Raw genomic sequence first — 22,173 nt, 5'->3', positions numbered from 1 at the left:
GGGTGCAGGGCAGCTGTGAGGAGACCTGGTCCCCTCAGTGAGGCCCCGCCTGGGCGTGAGGGCCCAAAAGGGGATGCACGCAGGGTGACCCTGCACCAGAGGGGGCAAGCAGGGCAGGCCACCCCCTCGGGGGACCTCGCGGCGAGGCCTCTCCCTGCTCGCTACACACACAGAGTCACGGGGTGGGGAGGGGGGCGCCCGAAACGGGTCCACTGATGTCCCCACATGATTCCAGATCTCAGCGCTCCAAAGCCACTTGCTTTATCCAGTTGCCAAAAATCAGGCAGCTCTGCTCCTGGCCGTGAGCCTTGCAGAGCTGCTTAGCATACAGCTGAGAGAGGGCCGGGGCCTCTGGGGCTGAAATATTATCATCTCTGATGCTGGGTGGTTGGGAAGAAAATGGAAAAGGGCGCAGGGATCGTAGGATTTGCAGGGTCCCTGGAGGTCGGTCATGAGGAACCTCTCATTTCACAGATGTAGGAACAGGGCCTGGGTCTAGTGATGGGTTAGGGGTCCTGCCAGGCGTAGAGGCTGTCCTGACTCCACCGCTGTGTTGCTGGATCACTTGGACCTTATGTTTGACTTCCTGAATGGTAAAGGGAGAGGAGGACTGGGCCGAGTTCCATGCTTTTTGAGCAAAATCATTTTGTCTGACACATCTTTACAAAGACATAGCTGTTATAACAATTTTTTTCAAACACCCAAGCATCTTATAGCTGTTTTCCATATTTTCTGGAAACAATTAGATTTTTCTAAAAGTTTCTGTTTCTTCCGAAACCAATCTTCACTTGTATTTATCAGGAAATAATTTTACAATAAATTATTGCTAGAACGGATACAAATTCAACTTATAGCAGCCACGCTGTGAAAAGGCAATTCTCTTAGGCTCATTTCTCTTTGTCCAGAGCCAGAGTGCAGATGTAGCTGCGTCCTTTTTCGGTTTTCGACTCAGGAGGTGGGGTAGATCTGAGCCCAGGCACACTTTGACACGTTCCAGCACTTGCGACTCTTCTCCAGCTGGAGTTCAGGCTGCGTTATTTCCAGGGCAGGGAAATACCTGGCACCCAGAATGCAGTTAATGAGAATGAATGTCTGCTCATGAAGAGCAACTGTTGTGATTTACAAGCAAGGGGGGAGAATCTCATTCCTGCCAAAGCCACTCCCTTTTCCAGTCCATGAGTTTCCAGTCACCTGCCATTTCTACTCTGTCAGTTACACGTGTGTGATTTGTGCTTGTTGCTTGCCTAAAACCTGGCCTGAGAAAGTTTCATGGTAAAATATTCTGCAGAGACAGCACTTAGCACTTTCAGACTCCAAAAAATAACAAGTTGGGCTCCTTACCCAAACTTACTGCAACTTCACCAGACCATCCTTCACTAGGTGACCCTCCATTTGCAGAGCAGGAAGAGGGAGGAGGGCATTTTCCCAGGGAGAAAACTGCCTCTGTGATACTGTTTATTCATCTTGGCTATAAAGCGTGGAAAGTAATGCATGTTTGAAAAAAAAAAGATGGTAATTTACAGCTTCTTAATTCATAAAGAATTCAGTAAATCATGTTGGCCCATTTGGATTCTGGAGAAGCCTGAACACTGGCCAGCGTCAGCAAAAATTTTCAGAAAGCTATGCATTTTAATCTGCTTGAAAGCTTTGGAGTCTGAGCATCCTTTAGCTTTGGAAGTGTATGTATGAGATACTCGTTTCTGGAAATTTCCACTCAGTCCTGACTGGCTGAGGCCATCCTGGGAATGAAACCTCAGGCTGTGCCTTCATCCCTAGAGCATCATTTTTCTTAAAGGAAGAAAACGAATAAGGGATTTGGATCATCTGCTTTCTACGAATTTCAGTAAACATCTCTGTTTTCCAAATCTTTGAAGGTAAGAAAGTTCTTTGTCTCCAACTAGTTCACATTTGGCTTATGATTGCAGGCTGAGCTAACGGCCCAGGACATGGTGTACTTAGGTTGCGCTCTCGGCTGCCCTAGCTGGGTGACTCAGCCAGTGATTTAGCCTTTGCGAACCTTACTCTTCTCATCTGTACAATGGGAACATATTACCTTGCCTGTATCACAGGCTTCTTGAGAAGATCAATTGAACATTCTATACAGAGGTGCTTTGAAAGCTGAAACTTTACAAAACACATTTCAGCATTGATGCTTTCACACCCCTGTCTCTATCAGTGGCTCCACGAGACCACTTTTTTCTGTAGATCCAGGGAGCTTGTCTCCTCCGGGGAGCCAGCAGGGGCTGCTGTTCTCTTGTGGCTCAGGCCACTCTGGGCCGTGTCCTGAGCCGTCAGGTCCGTGTGGCTTCTGCTGAGAGCTCAGGTAGCCCCACTAGACCCCTTCTCCTGGGAATCCGTTTCTAAGGAAACAGCTTCTCTTTGTTCCCAACAGCTGGAGACATGTTTTGATCCTAGCCTGCTGGCACCCATTTCTCCCGTGTTTATTTACTTGGAAACTTAAGCTGGTGTAGGCACGCGGTTGTAAAGTCACCGAAGCAGCACGTTCTGACCCCCCGAGGGGTGGGGAGGAGAGGTGCGCGGGCCGGCAGGCTCTGACATGCTGTGAGCCGCGCAGAGGACAAAGGAGCCCCCCCCCGGAGAGAGATGTCTTTGACATCCATTTGTCCTGAAGTATGTCGAAAGCAGGGGTCGCAGGTGTGTTTAGAACCAAAGACCAGTTCTGCAGTTTAGCAATATAGGGAGTATCCCTGGGAGCTTGGGACAGAGAAGTTGATGGGCATAGAAGGAGGAGAGGCACGAGGTGAGAAGAAAACAACAAAGGGATTTGGGGGGAAAGGAGGGGTCATGAGAGAGCCGAGGGGAGAACAGAACGCCACCAGCCACCACCTGAGATGTCACCGAATAACCACACACACAGCCAAGTGTGTGGCTTGATGCAGTCAGCGGGCTGTCCCCATATTAGCGCATTCATCCCCAGGGCATCCCCTTCAACCCCTTTTTACAGTAAGACCCCTACATACGAACGAGTTCCATCCCAAGAGCACATTCATAGCCCAATTTGTTTGTAAGTCCAACAAATTTAGCCTAGGTACCCAACTAACACAGTCGGTATGTATAGCAATAGTACTGTACTGTAATAGGTTTATAATACTTTTCACACAAATAATACGTAAAAAACAAACACAGGATATAAAGAAAACATTTTTAATCTTACAGTACAGTACCTTGAAAAGCACAGTCGCAGCAGCTACATCACCACTGCTTTTACGCTTACTTCCAGACATCCTGGGCTTGAAATAAAGACCCTGTACCACTGTACTCTATACAGTGCTGTACAGTGAAGTACAGAAAAGCACAACCACTTGTAGAGGATGCACGCACATGACAATATACACCAGACACATGAACTAACTTGCCTGATTGGACATGTGAACTCACGTTCGCATCTTTGAAAGTTCACAACTTGAAGGTTCGTATGTAGGGGACTTACTGTGTAGACTAGGAAGGCAACTCCGAGAGGCTAAGTGGATAAGACCAAACCTTGAACATGAGGAAGTGTGTTAGGCTGCATTAGTTACAAGGAGTTCAGGTCCACTCAGGTTGCCTCAGGGGAAGAGAAAAGTAAGAGTTATCATTAGGATGTATCCGGTAATGAGAACAGAAGGGCCACAACTTCCAGCAAAGACCAGGAGATGCCACGCAGAGCCAGGCCACGTGGGAAGAGCAAAGAGCAGAGCGCAGCTCAGCCTCCCTGCGGGAAAACTAGAAGTGGTTCAGAACGGGAGCCGGGTCCAGCGGCCGGGTTATGTGGGCACCCGGTCAGCCCAGGGGTTCCCTTCTCCCTGTTCCCTGGTTATTGACACACTTCAGCCGCTTGCTGTGCTCTCCTCTCTGCTCCCACGACGGATGCTTCCTGGTGTTCCTCTGTAGCTCACATTCAGGCTTCTAAGAGTGACTTGTTCGTCCACTTGGTCACTCTGACCAGCCATAGGTCATGTTTGGCTGCCCCTGGGACAAGTCTCATCCGTGCTGTGTTCAAGGGCGTGGTCAGACAGATGGGACAGGATGGAGTCAACTCCAGGTATAGTGTTTGTGTTAATTTCCCATTACTGCTGTAGCAATTTACCACACACTTAGTGGGTTAAACTACCGACATTTCTAATCTTCCAGTTCTATAGGTCAGCAGTCTGACACCAGTCCCACTGGGCTAGACTCAAGGTGTTGGCAAAGCTGATTTTTTTTTTTAAGATTTTTTTTTTTTATGTGGACCATTTTTTTAAGTCTTTATTGAATTTGTTACAATACTGCTTCTGTTTTTTTTGTTTTGGGTTTTTGGCCGCGAGGCATAGTGGAATCTTAGCTCCCCGACCAGGGATCAAACCTGCACCCCCTGCATTGGAAGGGGGATTCTTAACCCCTGGACCACCAGGGAAGTCTCCAAAACTGATTCCTTTTTGAAGGCTTGAGGGGAAGACCCATTTCCCTGTTCATTTGGGTGGTTGAGCCTCCATGTCCTGTGGTTGTAGACTGAGATCCCATTTTCTTGCTGGTGGTCAGATGTGTACTGTTCTCATTCTCTAGAGGCATCTACGCTCCTTAAACCGTGGCTCCCTCCCTCCCAGCTTCCAAGTAACTGGTGGTGGGTTGAGTACCTCCCAAGCTTGACATTTCTCCCCCTTCTTCTTCTTTTTTTATTTAAATTTAATTAATTAATTTATTTACTTTTGGCTGTGTTGGGTCTTCGTTGCTGCACGTGGGCTTTCTCTAGTTGCGGTGAGTGGGGGCTACTCTTCATTGCAGCGCGTGAACTTCTCAATGCAGTTGAGGAGCACGGGCTCTAGGCACACGGGCTTCAGTAGTTGTGGCTCGCGGGCTCAGTAGCTGTGGCTCACGGGCTGTAGAGCACAGGCTCAGCTGTTGTGGCGCACGGGCTTAGTTGCTCCGCGGCACGTGGGATCTTCCCGCACCAGGGCTCGAACCCGTGTCCCCTGCGTTGGCAGGCGGATTCTTAACCACTGCGCCACCAGGGAAGTCCTCTCCTCCTCGCTTCTTCCATCTCATTTCTCTAACCAGCTGAGAAGGGTTCTCCACTTTTAAAGATTTCTGTGAACTGACTGGGCCCACCCAGATAGTCTAGAATCATCTCCCCATCTCAAGGACTGTAACGTTAATCACATCTGCAGAATCCTGTTTGCTGTATAAGGTCCCATATTCACAGGTCCCAGGGATTAAGGGTGTAGACGTCTTTGGGGTCTATTATCCTGCCCACCACAGTGTCACCTAGGACTGCGGGGACTGAGGGGCCTGTGGAGGGGTTGTGAGCATGACAGGCATTTAGAAACTTGGCTTGTCCCAGCCACCGGTGGGGAGCCCACGTCTGGCTTTCCACTGTGGCATGCTGCCATGCAGTGGCACCAAACTATGGCTTTCCTGTCTCTGGTCTGCAAAACCAAGGGGCCAGTCATACATTTTATTTTTACTCCTATGGGTGACTTATTCATCCATCCATCTACTCATTCATCATTCATTTATTCATTCAATAAATATTGATTTAGTATTCTGTGTGACAAGCACAATAATAACTGGAAATAAAACGCTGAGCAAAATTAGACCCCGTGTCTGTCCTCACAGAGCTCAGAGTCCTGAGAGGGAAACAGGTATTAATCCCCAAACCACACAGATTCATGTGAAATAGTAACTGCATCACATTTTATAACACAGAGAGATGTGCCACTGTCCAGGCATAGAATGGGGTAGTTGGCAAGTCTAGAAGTCAGAGAAGTGATGGTTGAACTGAGATGTGAAGGGAGAGAAGAGAAGGAAGAATATCCAGACATTGGGAACAGCACATGTAAAGGTCCTGTGGCAGAAGGGAGCAAAGTGAGCACGGGGGAAGAAGCAGGGAGGCCGGAGTGGGGTGAGGGAGGGAGACGGTGAGTGGCCTGGTGAGTGATGGAGGGAGGGAGAGCTGAACCCCACAGTGTGGGCAGGCAGGGGTCGGGCCCCACAGAACCTCCCAGGGCTTGTTCAAGAGGCCTGGGAGACACTAAGGGATTTAAAGCAGGGCTGGGGATGGGGGAGCATGTTTACATGGGATCCTAAAACTTACATTTTGGAAAAGAATTACTTTAGCTTCAATATACAGAGCAGAAAAGGGCTCCAGTTGATCTGAGGCTACTGCAGTGATCAAGGGGGAGATAAACAATCAAAAAGCAGGTATTTATGGAGCGAGGACCATGTGTGATGAGCAGCTCTAGGGGCAGGGGCGGTGATGGGGACGCATTTACAGTGCGGGGGCCACCTCACTGCCCTTCCACTTGCTAACTGCCTGGCTGGCAACAGAAGACCCAAACTTGAGGAGTTGTCATTGGCTGGGACATGTTTAATTAGCAAAAGAATGATGCAGACACCGGAGAATTCAGGAGAAGAAACATCAGTGAGAGGTGGGATCTTTGCGGGAGGCTTCCTGGACGAGGGGGGAGCTCAGTCTTTGGGGACGGATGCGGATTCAGGCAGGGGTGAGGGTCAAGAGGACCGCAGGAGCAGAGCGTTTGTGTAAAAGCCCGAGAGCCCGAGGCTTGCCCTATGGTCAGCCACCCAGCTTGGCCGGAGCAGAGGGTTTAGGGAGGCAAGGAGCTTTGGGACTGAGAAGCGATTCTCCAGATGTCCCCGAGGGGGCTGCCAAATCAGCTTTGCCTGACCTGCTTTCTCAATGGAAGGTCCCATCAGGGGCATCAAATCCAAGCTGCCAGAGCACAGCCAGGTGCATCCCGCTGGCCACCTGTCAGCTGAGCTCATCTGCTCCGGACCCCCGCGTCTCCCTGTGAGTCAGCGACCAGCTGCAGCTGCCTCCTTGCTGGGGGCTCAGCCCTGCACCCCAGCTGGGACACATGGCTCAGATTTATGAAGGTGGTGGTTCTCAGCCTGGCCGCTCATTGGAATCACCTGGGAGGCTTTTCAAAGTACCAGTGCCCGGGTCCCACACCCAAAGATTCTGGTCTAATCGGTCAGGGGTGCAGGCTGGGCCTTGGGACTTTTTAAAAGCCGGAAGTGAGGCCAACATGTAGCTAAGGCTGAGAACTACTGAGAAATAACAACACATCCATTCTTGTCTGTATTAGCAGGGGCTGTTTTTACTGAGAGATATACCTCCCGCATATCTTCTAGAAGCTTACTTTCTATATCCTCTGCACATTTGGAAAAGCTCTATTTGCCTTCGCCTCAGGAATTTTTGTATTTGGTAGACTTTTAGTTGGCGTGTGCAAATAAATGTCATTAAAGGAGCTTGATGGTATAGTGTAAGATTTGTTGTATTTATGAATACTCTGTGTAGGTCTTAAGTCAGGCTTTCTTTTAAACTGAAGTGGGAAACCAAAGAGTATATTATACTGTACATTTAAGATCTCACTTTAGGAAGCGTGCTTTAGGCAATAAAACAGAGTAAGTACTTTGATGAATAAAATATTTTAGCATGAAGACATCTTCTTATTTGGCCGATGAGGCATTTAGAATCCATTGCCATTTTTCCAGAGACGTGCGTCACTCTTTAGATGCAGGCCAGTTCATAAAATACAATAAATGCTAAATTTAAAGACATGGATGAATAGAACTACACTTTAAATGCAGTCAGGAAATGTTCTTTAAAATAATGTTTTTTAAATGCAGCCAGGGAGCTTGCTATTCAAAGAAGTTATGCAGTGAAGTTTTATATAAAGTAAAAAACTAATGGCTCGATTTAATCTGTTTTAAATTTTGAATCTCATATCGTACACTTGTTTTCCAGAACCTGGCACACCTCTGTCGTTTTCCTCAATTTGCTTTGCCAAATTGTAATATTTTTTCACTGCCCAACTGTTTTACATACACAGCATAAATTCCCCAAAGGCAGAACGACCTCCAAACGTGTTCTGAAAAATATTTCGTGAACTCTAAAGACAGGAAAAGTAAGTGTAAAACGTCTAAGAGATTTATTGGAATCTCAGCTTGAATTCTAATTGCAAGTACTTATGAAAATGTCAAAATTAACGTGAAATGGCTGGCAGTTTTTCTAATAACTGTAAATTGAATTAGATAGTGTGTAATTGGAAAAACGCTTGCTTCGCTCAGGCTCTCTCAAAACAAGTCTTAGAATCTGTTAGCTGCAGCAGCCTTGCCCTCTAATGGCTGGAAGTTGAAGGACAAGGCTAAATACTTCCGACTACAGGGAGGATAGAAACTAAGCAGAGGGATATGGTACCATGTCAGGAGACTCTTCCCTGACATGACATGAATCTTCATTCATGATTAAATGAAAGAATTTTAACCAAAGCCTACTCGATTTCAAGTCAAATGAAGCTTTTTAAAAATGGCTCTGCATTTCATATTACAAACTAAAAACACAATGGAATTGTATCAACATGTAGCTAAACGTTTCTATACTCTTTTTTTTTTTTGCATTGAAGAGGAAGGTTATACTGGTATGACTTTTTTTTAATTAATTAATTAATTTGTTTTTATTTTTGCCTGTGTTGGGTCTTCATTCCTGTGCTCGGGCTTTCTCTAGTTGTGGCGAGGGGGGGCTGCTCTTTGTTGCGGCGCACAGGCTTCTCTTTGTGGTGGCTTCTCTTGTTGCCGAGCACGGGCTCTAGGCGCACGGGCCTCAGTAGTTGTGGCATGTGGGCTCAGTAGTTACGGCACACGGGCTCAGTAGTTATGGCTCGTGGGCTCTAGAGCACAGGCTCAGTAGTTGTGATGCACGGGCTTAGTTGCTCTGCGGCATGTGGGATCTTCCCGGACCAGGACTCGAACCCGTGTCCCCTGCATTGGCTGACGAATTCTTAACCACTGAGCCACCAGGGCGGCCCCTGGTATGACTTTTATAGTGAGCTGGCTGCCCCTTCACCACTGCAGAGTTTTAAACACTCACTGCCAGTTTTTGAAATAAACTAAACTCTTGGATGAGACTTGTCAAAAGAATCAGCAGATGCATAAAAGAAAGTTATCAAGTTTAATACGAGACAGAGGAAACTTTGTTGGCGATGAAATCTCACTATAATTATGGCATTCCATATCTGACCACTATTAATAAATAAAAACCCTATGAGATTAAGAAAAGTGATCTAAACCAAGACAATAGGGAGTTCCCTTGTGGCTTAGTGGTTAGGGGCTTTCACTGCTGCGGCCTGGGTTCAATCCCTGGTTGGGGAAATGAGATCCCTCAAGCCATACGGCATGGCCAAAAAAATAAAAAATAAACCAAGACAATAAGATTAACCTCAACCAACCTTGATTACTGCTCATCTTTATTTCTCCAGGTAATTATTACTTGGTGTGAATTATATTTAGTTTTTGCATGCTAATATAAATAATATATATTTTTTACTTGTTAATATATATTGCTTCTAAAATCCTTCAAATTATTTCACATTTGTATATGTCTTCTAGGTTTAACTAAAATATAATTCTCTCAGATGATAGGACATGATCTCCTCTTTTAATCCCAGCACCCTTCACAGCCACCTGGCCAACACCCAGCCCAACTTTCAGTACATACTTAACAATGATACAAATGTGGACCAAGCACCAATGTTTGCCTCCTCTCTCCACTTACAACTTCAATATATTTTGAACACCTGCAAAGCGTCAGGCATTGTGATGGGAATAGCTGTGGCAAGATGAGCATCTGTTCCTACTCTCTGCCTCTACCGCACACAAAGAAACCCATCTCCTCCTGTATTCCATTAATAGTGAGTGATACCCCTATCGGTTCAGTCACCCATACAAGAGACTCTGGAGTCATCCCTGCCTGCTTTCTTTCCCCAGCCCCCCAACCCATATGCAATCAGTCACCAGCTTAACCTGGAATCCTCCTGAAAGCAGAGCCTGAGGCAAGGGTTTGGAGGAAGGGTTTTAGAATTTGGACAGTGATCCCAGGGACTAGGAGTGGGGGACTGGAGAGAGAGGGAAGGAGGGAAGGTCAACACAAGGGCGTGTCCTGACATTGGTCACTCCTGTGGAAACCGAGGCTCAAGCCTGCCAGCACTGTGGGAGGACAGGGTAGAATTTGCCCTAGAATGTTTCTGACTGAGGAAAGCAGAAAGCATTTACCCACTGCTTTCATCGTTTGTTGTCAGGTTCACCTCACGAAGCCTTAACTCCCCGCACATCTGGGCTGTGCACACAGGGGGGCCACGTGGGTTCCTCTGGGTGTAGCACTGGGAACAGAAAGCGAGGTTGCTCTCAGGTTACTTCTGCATGAATCTCACGGCTGCAGCAATGGCTAGAGAAAAAGTGGCCAAGAGGACGGGAGGCAGGGCACAATAGTGTCCGGTCCAGCTGCCAAGACTGTCGCTTCTTCCTCCTTGACGTCTCTCAGATCATTCCCCATCAGGGTCATCAACAAAGCCCTCCTCATGTGCTACCCAGATATCTGCAAAAGCCTCATAGGCGGTCAGCCTGGCTCCAGTTCATCTTCCAACCCACGGTCATAGCCTCTAGTGTGCAAATCTGTTGTCCTTCTCCTGCTTAAAACTCTTCTGTGTCTTTCTGTTCCCTAGGTGTAATGTCAGCTATCGATATTGTTATAATATTATCATAATATTTAGGGTTGTTTGGCCTGAAGCGACCCAGCACTGGAACATGCAGGCTCTTTGGTGGTGCTAATGGCGGGAGGGCTCACGCCAAGGAGTATTTCCCAGAACTTCTGCTGGCAGTGTCCTTGTCCCGGCAGTGAGCCACAGCCACCCCCCGCCTCTGCAAGATACCCTCCAACACCAACAGGGAGGCCTGGCTCAGTCTCCTACGGAGTCACTGCTCCTTCCCCCTGCGTCCCGATGCGCACACTACCCTGTGTGTGCCCTTCATGAGTGGAGTCTCTATTTCCTCCAGCCCTGTCGAAGTCCTGCAGTCAAATCCTGCTAGCCTTCAAAGTCTGATTCTCTGGGAATTCCTCCTCCTGTTGCCAGACCCCCAGGCTATTTTTTTGATTCCCACAAACCCACCACCAACATTCAGGAAGCCAGAACTTTGTTCTGATGATTTCACCAATTTTTTTAAAAAGTGCCTAGTGAAGAATCCTGAGCAGAGAGCTACTGCAACACAACTTTTACAGCACCCTTTTATCAGGAATGCAAAACCTGTATCAATTTTAAGAGACTTGATCACAGAAGCTATGGAAACCAAGGCTAAAAGACATGAGGAATAGAGCGAGAAATGGAAGAGGAAGAAGAAAATTCGGATGAAGATGAGCTGTATTCCCACACCATGGTGAAGACTAGCTCAGACAGCGTGCGCACCACGAGGCCAACAAGCACGATGAGTGAAGGGGCCCAGACCGTGATTGAACATAACAGCACAATGTTAGAGTCTGACTTGGGGCCATGGTTATAAACAGTGAGGATGAGGAAGGAGATGGAACTATGAAAAGAAATGCAACTTCACCACAAGTACAAAGACCATCTTTCTTGGATTACTTTGATAAACAGGACTTCAAAATAAGAGTCATGAAAACTGTAATCAGAATATGCATGAACCCTTCCCTGTGTCCGAAAATGTTTTTCCTGATAACTGGAAAGTTCCTCAAGATGGAGACTTTGACTTTGGGCTTCCCGGGTGGCGCAGTGGTTGAGAATCTGCTCCAATGCAGCGGACACGGGTTCGCTCCCTGGTCCAGGAAGATCCCACATGCCGTGGAGCATCTAAGCCCGTGCGCCACAACTGCTGAGCCCGTGTGCCTAGAGCCCGTGCTTCGTAACAAGAGAAGCCGCCACAATGAGAAGCCCGCGCACCGCAACAAAGAGTAGCCCCCGCTCGCCGCAACTAGAGAAAGCCTGCGCACGGCAACGAAGACCCAACACAGCCAAAAATAAATAAATTTATTTTAAAAAATATATTATCATAATACTTAACCAAAAAGCATCACAACCACATGTGAATCTACAATTATCTCAGTAAAAACTTCAATGAAAAGAAGCTTCACAAACCAAGAGAAAAAGGATAAGTTAACCAATGAATAGCATAGGAAAAATGCAAGTGAGAATGAGCCAGTTTTGGAAACAGGATGTGAGAAGCGTGGTTTGATTAACATGTATTTATTTAGGAAAGCAGTAAGTCAAGGCTGGCAGGACAGGACCAGATAACTGAGAGTCTTGAAAGCTGCAGAAAGGACTTGAAAATTCATCACAGAAGGCAGGACTCAAGCGTCTTGAGCAAGGAATTAAATGTCAGGATGTGAAATGCTGCTTCTAAGTTGTGTGTTACACTTAGAAAGACCTTCTTTGCTCTGAAGCTATTAAAAGAATTCTCCATGGTGTCTTCCGGAGTTTTTGTTGTAATTCCTGTTGTCTAGTATAAAATCTTTGATCCATCCTGCTGTCAGGTGTAACATATGAATCCAATATCTTTTTTTTCCCAGATGGTTAACAAATTATCTCAACAACCTTTACAGAATAATTTATTTTTTCACACTAAAGTGTCGCCTTTACCATGTAATAAATTCTTATTTTTGGAGGGATCAATTTTTTGACTTTTTATGTTATTCCATTGATCTGTGTCTTTAGGTATAGTAGAGCACTATTACATATATGTGTGTGTGTGTGTGTGCTCTTGTGTGTAAACTAATATATAATCACATAATATACATTTTATTATATAATAGACAATAATATCATCAATACAATTAATGTACTATACAATAACTATTATATACTAAATATTTTATTATCTGGTAGGCTCTAATCTCTTCTCACTAATCTTTCCCCTAACTGTTCTAGCTCTTTCGTCTTTGTTGATTTTTCTATAGAAACTTTAAAATCAGCTTGTTCAGCTCTCCCTCCCCCCACGTACATCCCCAGAAAACATTAAGTTTTAGATGGACTTGAGAAGCACCGTGGGAGACCTTGAGTGACACCGCATCTCCCACTGTGCTCACTCTTAGCCCTGTGTGATCAGTACGTTCTCCGGATAAGTGTTATTTCTCCTTTACTTGTGGGAACTAAGTTGAAGTCAGCAGATAAAACCCCTCACTTGAATTGTTCTGACTTAATATGCATCTGAGACTTTAACTTGGTCACTTCCAGCTGCTCCCCTCATTAAATTCAGATCCCTAATATCATACATTAGTATATGCCTTTTACCTTTGTGTGCAAACCCCAGACGTGAAAGCCTGAGTAATTCATCATTTACTTTGAATGGAGGGTTCTGTTTCTGGCCCTTCACAGGTGGGCTCCTCCTGTCACACAATATTTCTTTCTTTCCATTAATACCTTGGCCCTGCATCTTCATCGGGTTCTCGCGTTGTCTTCCGTGGGCATCCTGCGAGAGTTTTGTGCAGCCAGTTTCCTGCATCTTGCCTATTCTCTGTTTGCCCAATCTGATCACTCTGCAATTGAAAACACTTGAATAATATACATACATCATCAATATACCACTACCCTGAATTTTTTTGGAAAGTTCTTCTCCTTCATCCATTCAGTCCAATCGGCACTGAAACCCCTTTTATTTTGTTTAGAATGTCTCTGCAGCGTCGCTCACCCTCTCTCCGTTGCCACTGCCATTAGCACTGTCTTTAATGTTTTTCAGTGCTGGAACAGCCTCCTAACTAATCTCCTCTGATTTAGCCACTTTCTCGCCCTTTCACCCTGTATAGTGCTGCCAGATTCGTTTTCCAAAGCAGCACTTCACATCCTGTCATTTAATTCCTTGCTCAAGAAGCTTGGTGTGTCCTGCCTTCTGTGATGAATTCTCAAGTCCTTTCTGCGGCTTTCAAGACTCAATAATCTGGACCTATCCTGCCAACCTTGACTTACTGCTTTCCCAATTAAATGCTAATTGAACCAAGCTTCTCAAATTCTCTCTTGAGAACAGGCTCCTTCCCATATCCATTCTTTTCCTTATGTTGCTACCCTAAGCTGGAAAGTCTTCTTCTCGTTTCTCTCTCCATCCATATCCTATCCATCCTTCAAAATCTCATCACCATTCTCTCTTGATCCCAACCTTTGGGTCGCTGTTCCTTAGTACCTGAATACTTAACTCGATCCTCATAACACAATCTTATGAGATTATTATTATGTTATCATGATCTCAATTTAATGATGAGCCTGTTGCTCAGGAAGGTTAAGCAACTTGCCCAGAGTTAAGTTACATCCATGAAGTGATGGAACCAGGATTCAGACTCCGGCAGTCTGGCTTCAGAGGCCATGTCCCTAACCACCATGCTGAACTGCCTCTTTTCATCCTGTGTGACTCTCAGCTTGTTTCCTTAGTCCTTTCTCAGCCTGACTGTCAAGTATTCCATCTGCTGTTGGTCACGTATCATCTTCCCTGCTTTGTATACATCCCATTTATTGCTTCCCTGGAGCCCGTCATGTAGGAAGGACTTAATAGGATTTACTGCATATGCGCAGGGAACTTAGCGGCCTTACTCACCAGCATTTCTTCAGCACCTAAAAAAAGTTTTTTTAAAAATAAAAGAACAGGATCTGACACATAGTAAGTGCTCAAAGATTATTTGTTGAATAAATGACTAAATGAATATTGGATGGATTCACAGTTTGATAAATATATGACCATGTCAGTGTATCCTTCTCAAGTTTTTCCATTCATATAAATGTGCACATCTGTATTTTATGTACAGGTCTCTCAGTTGCCTCTAGGCCATAACTGATGATTAGCTGGATTTTTTTTTCTGGATAAAATGGGTGCTTAGTTGTTATCAGCTAAGTTAGTTGTTGCCTCTACGGATCTAAAGGCACTTCCCAGGGCACGGCAGGTCTTGGAGTTCAGCTCTCTATTATAGCTGATGAAATTAATTTACACCAATTTAATTAGACTAATATTTTACTATCAAAAGCAAAAAGAAACACTTTTGCTAGGTTTAGCTGCCTTAGCAAATAGTACTTTTAAACTTGAGGTCTATAGCACTTGATTATTTATAAGTAAATAAAATGTTATCGATAATCCAACAAAATTTTATTTTTAGAAGTGTTTCTTCTTCGTGAAAAAGTTCTTCTAACCTGGCGAAGGGCATTATTTGCTTCATACCCTACTCCTGAAGACTACTTTGGTTTCTACTTTTCATCCAGTATCAACTTTAATATTTTGGCTCAAAGATACCTCAAGTAATCCTCTCTAAATGTTATTAGTGGAAGTCAGGCTTCTGCAGAGCAAAACCTGTATTTAATTTATTTGCAAAGCCACATTTAGCATTGCGACTTTTAAAATTCAGTCAAAATAAATGATTTTACATCAAGGGCTGAATTAACACCAAGTTTTCGAAAGGCTTCTTTTCTGAGAAATTCAAAGCTTCTCATTAAGTCTGCAGTCTTCCAAAATTGTGCTGTTCTCCAAGATAGCCTTATTAGTCCCATTTTGCAAATAACAAAATTGTGGCAAGAAGCAATTAAATATCTTTACCAGGGTCTATTGGAATGGTGTCATACTGGGTAGGCCCTTGACTTATAATCACACCATCGTTGGTAAATTAGAAGAGGCTACAAACAAAGAAGGAAGAAAAAAGATTAGCAAGGAGGAAGGCAAATGTAGGAACAGGATTTGTCATCAGGGCCCTTTTAACATGGGGTCTCAGGGAGTTGAGAAAAGGGAGGGAAAAAAAAACAGACCTTAATTAATCATAGTACTTTTTAAGGCAGAAAAGAAACATAGAGGGCTTCCCTGATGGCACAGTGGTTGAGAATCCGCCTGCCAATGTAGGGGACACGGGTTCGAGCCCTGGTCCGGGAAGATCCCACATGCCGCGGAGCAACTAAGCCCGTGAGCCACAACTACTGAGCCCGTGTGCTGCAACTACTGAAGCTCATGTGCCTAGAGCCCGTGCTCCGCAACAAGAGAAGTCACCGCAATGAGAAGCCTGCACACCGCAATAAAGACCCAACACAGCCATAAATAAATAAATTTATAAAATAAAAGAAACATAGAGGTTATCTCATCTCATCCACTCATTTAAGGAGTTAGGACTGGAGCGTGAAGGTTGGAAATACCACATGGAGCTGCCCTCATTATGATGGTGTTGACTGTAAAGGCTAAGCTAAATCAGATATTTATCAGAGAAAGTGAATTTAGAAATAGAATATCATGAACAAATTTGTGAAATATAAGAAAGTCTGAAAAGGGTGTATGTTAAGTTCTGGAACAAAATTATAAAGCCCGGAAGTGATGGCCATCTCCTAAACTTTTCCAGTCTATTGCTCACCAGTCTCCTTATTATGACAGCCTAGTTCAGTTTCATGCTTGTGCAGAAAAGGAGGACACAGTTATCTCAAGATGACCAGATCACCATGGTGGACCCCCTGTCACCACCCCGCCACACACACACACACACACACACACACACACACACACCCCTACACATGCTCACTCACACCCTCTCAGTGACTGAAATTGACACCTTTTTTTTTTTTTAACGTTAAACTCTTCTTCCTGGGTTCTTTTCTTTAATTATAAATAAAACTGGTAGATCTGGCATTTTGTTACCAGCATCTTTTAATGAACCTACCCATCCACAAGGTTATGTACGTCTCGTGCATAAATGTTTGGACTATTTATATTCTGATATGGTTAATTCATTCTCTCTTTCTTTCAACAAGTATTCAGCACCTACTCTGTAGCCAGGGCTTTGGCAGATACTGAGAATGCAGTACTGAAAAGCACAGGTGTAGTTCCAGCTTTCATGGAGAGTCTAATCTGTCAGGGAAACAGACATTAAACAAGTGACTGGAAGAGGTGATCAGGCTGTGGGAATAGTATGTACATAAATCAAGAGTCCCAGGTACTACAAAACTTATATGGATGGAGTTTTAGAAGGCAGGGCACAGGGGTATGCTATGCAGATGGAAAGGTGGGCAGGGGCAAATATATTATAAGTATGTGAGGCTTTATTCTGAAAACAATGGAAAGTCTCAGACAGGTCGAATTGTGGTCAGGGAGGGGGGCATGACATGACAGGATTTGCATTTGAAATCTTGTGCAAGGGGAAGATGCTTGGAGTAGGGCAAGATAAACTATTTTGGTTTGGAATAGAATTGGCATGGCAGAGGAGACTGATAGGAATGAAAAGATTCAGACACATGTCTGAGGTAGAATCAGTCATTGCTCCTTGAGTGATTGAATGTGGAGCTGGAGGATGAGGGGAGTTAAGGAAGATCCTGGGTTTCTGGTTGGAGCAGTTCGATGGAGGGTACTACTGTAGGTGGGGAATGCAGGTACAGAGGGGCGGGAGAGATATGCTGAGTTTCAGATGCTCACGTGAATGGAGACATCCAGCAGTCAGAAGAGAGGACTGGGCTAGATATATAGAATTGGAAATTATCAGTATCCAGAGAAAGGGTAATTATATATACCTATCTGCATATATCTACATCTGTATCTATATCTGTATTCCATGAGGGGTGAGATCATGTCTGGAGCAATGGCGGTGCTCACTGATTATTTGCTGAAAGTTGTTGAATTGAAGCCATTTGGTGAAATCAGGGATGAGGATAAAAAGCCTGTGGGTCACCCATTTTTTAGCACTCTTTGAGGAGTGGGAAACAAAGGAAACAAGAGCATCAGTCCCAAGAAGAGGATAACATAGAGATGTGGCATCACAGAATCAGAGGGAAAAAGTTTTGAGAAGGGAGGATAGTTCATCATTGTTGGAAGTGGCTGGGAGGGGCAAGCAAAAGAAAACTAGAAAAATGGAGATAGTGATGGAAGTGTTGGTCTGCATTGCCCTGGTGGGGTAGGCAGAGGCACCCCTGGGTTGATAGTCATCGTCTCTCCTAAAGAGGATGTTCTCTCTCAGGATCACTTACCAGGGGAAGAAGTAGGTCCTCAAGGGCAAGGGAATCCCACATCACTCTTCTTTTTAAAAAAATAAATATTTATTGAGAACTTGCTATATGCACAGTCTAAAGTGACTAGCATGCTAAGTTCCTCTGAGAAGCAGAAGCCAAGATGAGATTGGACATGCAGAGATCTACTGGGAGAAATGCTCGTGAGGGAAAAGGGAATTGGAAAAAGACATCATACCTGCTATAGGTCTGACCCCGTGAAGAGCAGAGAAGGAAGAATTGGGTAGGCAGAAGCTCAGACTACAGTGCAGCTCTAATAAAGTTTTGGCCAAGCCAGTGGGGAATCTTTAAGCCAAAGTCATCCATCGGAGGAGTCCTGCAGCTTGCAGGAATGGACCTGCTATAACCTCCCTGCCAGTCTTTGGCTTAGAGCAGCCCGTGGCCTCAGCAGGAATGGGGTGATAGACTCAGAGCAAAGCATCTCGGACCATTGGTCAGTTACTCTCCCGACAGCAGGAGAGGTTCATACCTGCCACACGTACACTATCTCATGTAATCTTTACAGCATCCCTCTAAGATAAATATTATTATGCCCGTTTCACAGATGAGACACTAAGGACTACAGAAGCCGTGTAACTTGCTTAAGTTTACACAACTAGTAAGAAGCAGAGCCTGGGTTTCAACCAATGGTGCTCTGGAGCTGGCTTGGACTGGCTCTGAGCAACTGTTAAATTTTCAGGAATTGTGCTATTTAGTTGACATCAAGATGGTGGCTTGAATTTGGCCATGGTAGGCGTATTCACACCATGGAAATCTGCAAATGCTATAAATCAGGTCTTCTTTTTTTCAGGAAGGGTGGTTGTTATACATTTACCACTGATAGCCACTGATGGCAGATCAGTAGTAGATCATATGCCACCGATCTGAATCCAGGTCATCTGACTCCAGAGTTGCCCCTGCTGAATAAGTATTTACCTTCGAAGGTAGCACGGATATACGTACATTCCTCTACTGATGATTAGGGATTGGTAATCTATGAAATTATGTAAAATGTTGGGTCTGGTACAGTTATATCTGTTACTACTCATATGAATTCTTGCGTCTTACATTTATAAAGGCAGACACACTACTGGAAAGTGTGTTTCAACCTCAAGATGACCTTTGAAGAGGACTGTAACATCCATTACAGCCCAGTGATGTAATTGATATTCTTCCTGCCTACTCCCACCCACAGACCAGAGGATATATTAATTACCTGCCTGCCTGGTCACTGGCAGCTTATTGTGAAATTGTTTATCCTCCCAGCTCTGCACTCTCCAGCCTGGGAAATAAAATTTGCATGCTGCCTGTGTCATGTGCTCCAGAGTCTGAGAGCACAGCATCCGTAGAGAACAACCCAAGAAAGGTTAGGATGAAAAGAAGCCCAGGGACTTTGGCCACTGTAGAAAGTAATGTGCCCTAAGTGTCCCTGAGAGTCAGAAGACGCAGGTTTCAGAGTCACTTCAAACTGCAAAATATGAGAGCTACTAAAAATATTTCTAGTGCACATGACCCAGCTGAGGAAGCAGCTTATGCCGGGAAGCCTGCCTCCAGATGAAAACGCAGGTCTGTCGTGACAGCAACCCTTGCCCTCAAGCAAAGCTCTCTGAAATCTCCTGACATTGCAGAAGAATCTGTAAATCACCACTTCTGCACCACTTCCAAAAACGTTTCTTCCTTATTATTTTAAAATACTTTTTAGGGCTTCCCTGGTGGCGCAGTGGTTGAGAATCCGCCTGTTGATGCAGGGGACATGGGTTCGTGCCCCGGTCCGGGAAGATCCCACATGCCGCGGAGCGGCTGGGCCCATGAGCCATGGCCGCTGAGCCTGTGCGTCCGGAGCCTGTGCTCCGCAACGGGAGAGGCCACAACAGTGAGAGGCCCGCGTACCGCAAAAAAAAAAAAAAAAAAACACTTTTTAAATAAAAAAGTAAGAGAGAGGCCCTTTTCTTGGCACTTGGGACCATCAGGGAATAGGACACAAATTGCTATTACTGTGGAGCTCACGTTCAATTTTTTTTTTTTTTTTGCACGCGGGACTCTCACTGTCGTGGCCTCTCCCGTTGCGGAGCGCAGGCTCAGCGGCCATGGCTCACGGGCCCAGCCGCTCCATGGCATGTAGGATCTTCCCGGACCAGGGCACGAACCCATGTCCCCTGCATCGGCAGGCGGACTCTCAACCACTGTGCCACCAGACAAGCCCCATGTTCAAGTTTTATTCCTTGCTTCAACCCTCTTCATCTTCATCACATGTGTATGTGTTCATTTATCAAACGTGTATCATTCAGCCAAACAGGCACTGGGCGTCTGCTCTGGGCCACGTGCAGTGGTAAGGGCTGGGGAAACAAGATAGACTTTGCTCTTAGAAATACAGTCTAAGGGGAGAGGCAGGCACATAGCCCTTGGGTCCTAACACCAGGGCATTATCTACAAGCATCAGTGGACGGCTGTGGAGGTCATGTCTGGAGGCTTCCTGGAGGAGATGACACGAGTTGAGTCTTGCTGGATACGTAGAAGGCAGCCAGGCAGAGAGGGGATAACTTGAAACGGCTTGCTGCATAGGAGGAACTAAAGACAGCAAAGGTTGCTGGGGCATATAAAGGGTGAGGCGGGAACAGGAACCCAAGGTTGGACAGGTAGGCAGAGCCTGCATCATGATGTCAATTCCCTGGTTAATTTCATTTATTTAAAAAACAGGACAGCCTAAACTTCCAGATGTTCATTTCGGCTGGTGTTCTGCATTGAAAGACAGGCAGGAAGCCAGAGGAGGCTGCCTCTCTGGTCTCTAACCTGCAGGTGTAGACCTGCGAGGTGATGCACTGTCTCATGCTCCCTGCCCCCTCCCAGCCACGCCCCAGCCCTCTGCACTTCAACACTGCAACTCGCCTCTTTCCATTGCCAAATCCACTCTTCAAAGGAGACCTCTGCCTGTTTCCAAGGATGCAGCTAGTTGGTTCCTCCTCCACATTGCCCTGCTTCCGGCCAATTCATGGTAATTCACTGGTCTGTCAGTCAGCAGCTCAGAGCCTGCACTCTCTCCCACCCACATTCCAACACCCTTTTACCACCAGCGAGTGAGCCAGGAGTGGGCTTTACAGCGCTTCTGCTCCTCTGGAATGGCCCTTCTAGAAATGTAGGAACCTCATCAGTCCTCCATCAGCCAGTAAAAATGGGATAATAGATGTTCAAAGGCTTTGAAAATACAAGAAACACGTCATTCACAGTGTTCTTTTTATCATTTGAAGCCTCTAGACTTCTAAAGAAGCAATTTATGGCTTTGTGGGAACTTCACGAAGGTGGGGTTCTTTGACCTCAGTAAGTGCCCCCAAATAAAAACCTTGGTTAAAAAGTTTAAAAAGTTCAAAAGGATTTAGGACAGTGAAGGAAGGGAAGAACCGAGGTGGATTATTGAAGTCAGAAATTTCAGGGCCTTCCCTCTGTGAAGGAGTAGCTAAGCCACAGCAGAAATCCAACACCTGGGTCTCCATTACTTTTTACAAACTGCATTAGCATTTTACCAGTACTGTAGACTGATTTGACGGAGGGCCAGGGCATTAAGCGGAAAAAAAGTAACCCATGAGACCCTTACCAAAATAATGGATAAACAAAAGTGATTGGTCTGTATCCTCGTTCAAATAAACTGAAAACAACTTGGATTGCGTTAATAGAAGCATCTGTTCTGACAACAGCAAATGCAGATTATGTGTCTTCAACTCTGTCCCGTGTCTTTCCAGGTTAACAGATAACTTACTAAATTAAGACAGCCATGTTTACTCTTCCAAAACGGGACCTGTAAAACTGAGACATCAAAGCCCAGCCAGGGCCATTGACCATTCTCATTTGAGAGGTGAAGGCTTTGTCTAATCTTCACATCTCTTCCTTAAATACAAGAGTTAATAATAAGTTGCCAGTTCATATGGTAAATAACAAACTTTCCTGAGTTTTTGGGTAATCAGTGAGTTTTTACTTTATTAATTCCACTCCTCTCCATTTGTAATGTAGATGGAGGAACATTTAAGTCAATGGAAATGCAACTAAAGAAACAGGGCCACTTTGTGAAGAAATTTCACACTTAAATATAAAAAGAAAAATATGTGTGTAGGGTAATAAAGTTCAAAGACCGTTGCTTCCTTTGTTCTTTTTAATATTTTATTTGGAATTTGGCATTAGAGTCAGGACAACCCACAGTAACCAAAATAGACTTTCATACAAAAAGTACTAAAAAGGGTTATACACCAAAATATTTTTCTTTTTATCTATTATATTTTAATTACTTATATCTTGTATTTTAAAATATTTATATTTGTGTGGCAGATTTATGGTTGCTTTTTATTTTCCTTTTTTCGCTTAACTGTATATTCTATAATAAACATGGGTTGCTTTTTTTTTTTTTTTTTTTTTTTTTGCG

The 22,173-nt window shown here is 44.9% G+C and overlaps 1 protein-coding gene and 1 pseudogene across 3 annotated transcripts in view; both read left to right on the top strand.

Annotated features, from left to right (window-relative positions):
• UST (uronyl 2-sulfotransferase) overlaps positions 1 to 22,173 on the top strand; it is a 288,527-nt gene that overhangs the window by 187,531 nt on the left and 78,823 nt on the right. The gene's annotated exons all lie outside the window — the stretch shown is intronic.
• LOC132530881 (serine/threonine-protein kinase 3-like) lies at positions 6,233 to 13,338 on the top strand (annotated as a pseudogene).

Source organism: Lagenorhynchus albirostris, chromosome 12 (genome assembly GCF_949774975.1).
Source record: "Lagenorhynchus albirostris chromosome 12, mLagAlb1.1, whole genome shotgun sequence".
Lineage (NCBI taxonomy): Eukaryota > Metazoa > Chordata > Mammalia > Artiodactyla > Delphinidae > Lagenorhynchus > Lagenorhynchus albirostris.
Note: the sequence above shows the minus strand (reverse complement) of the source record. Positions and strands in the feature narration are given on the sequence as shown.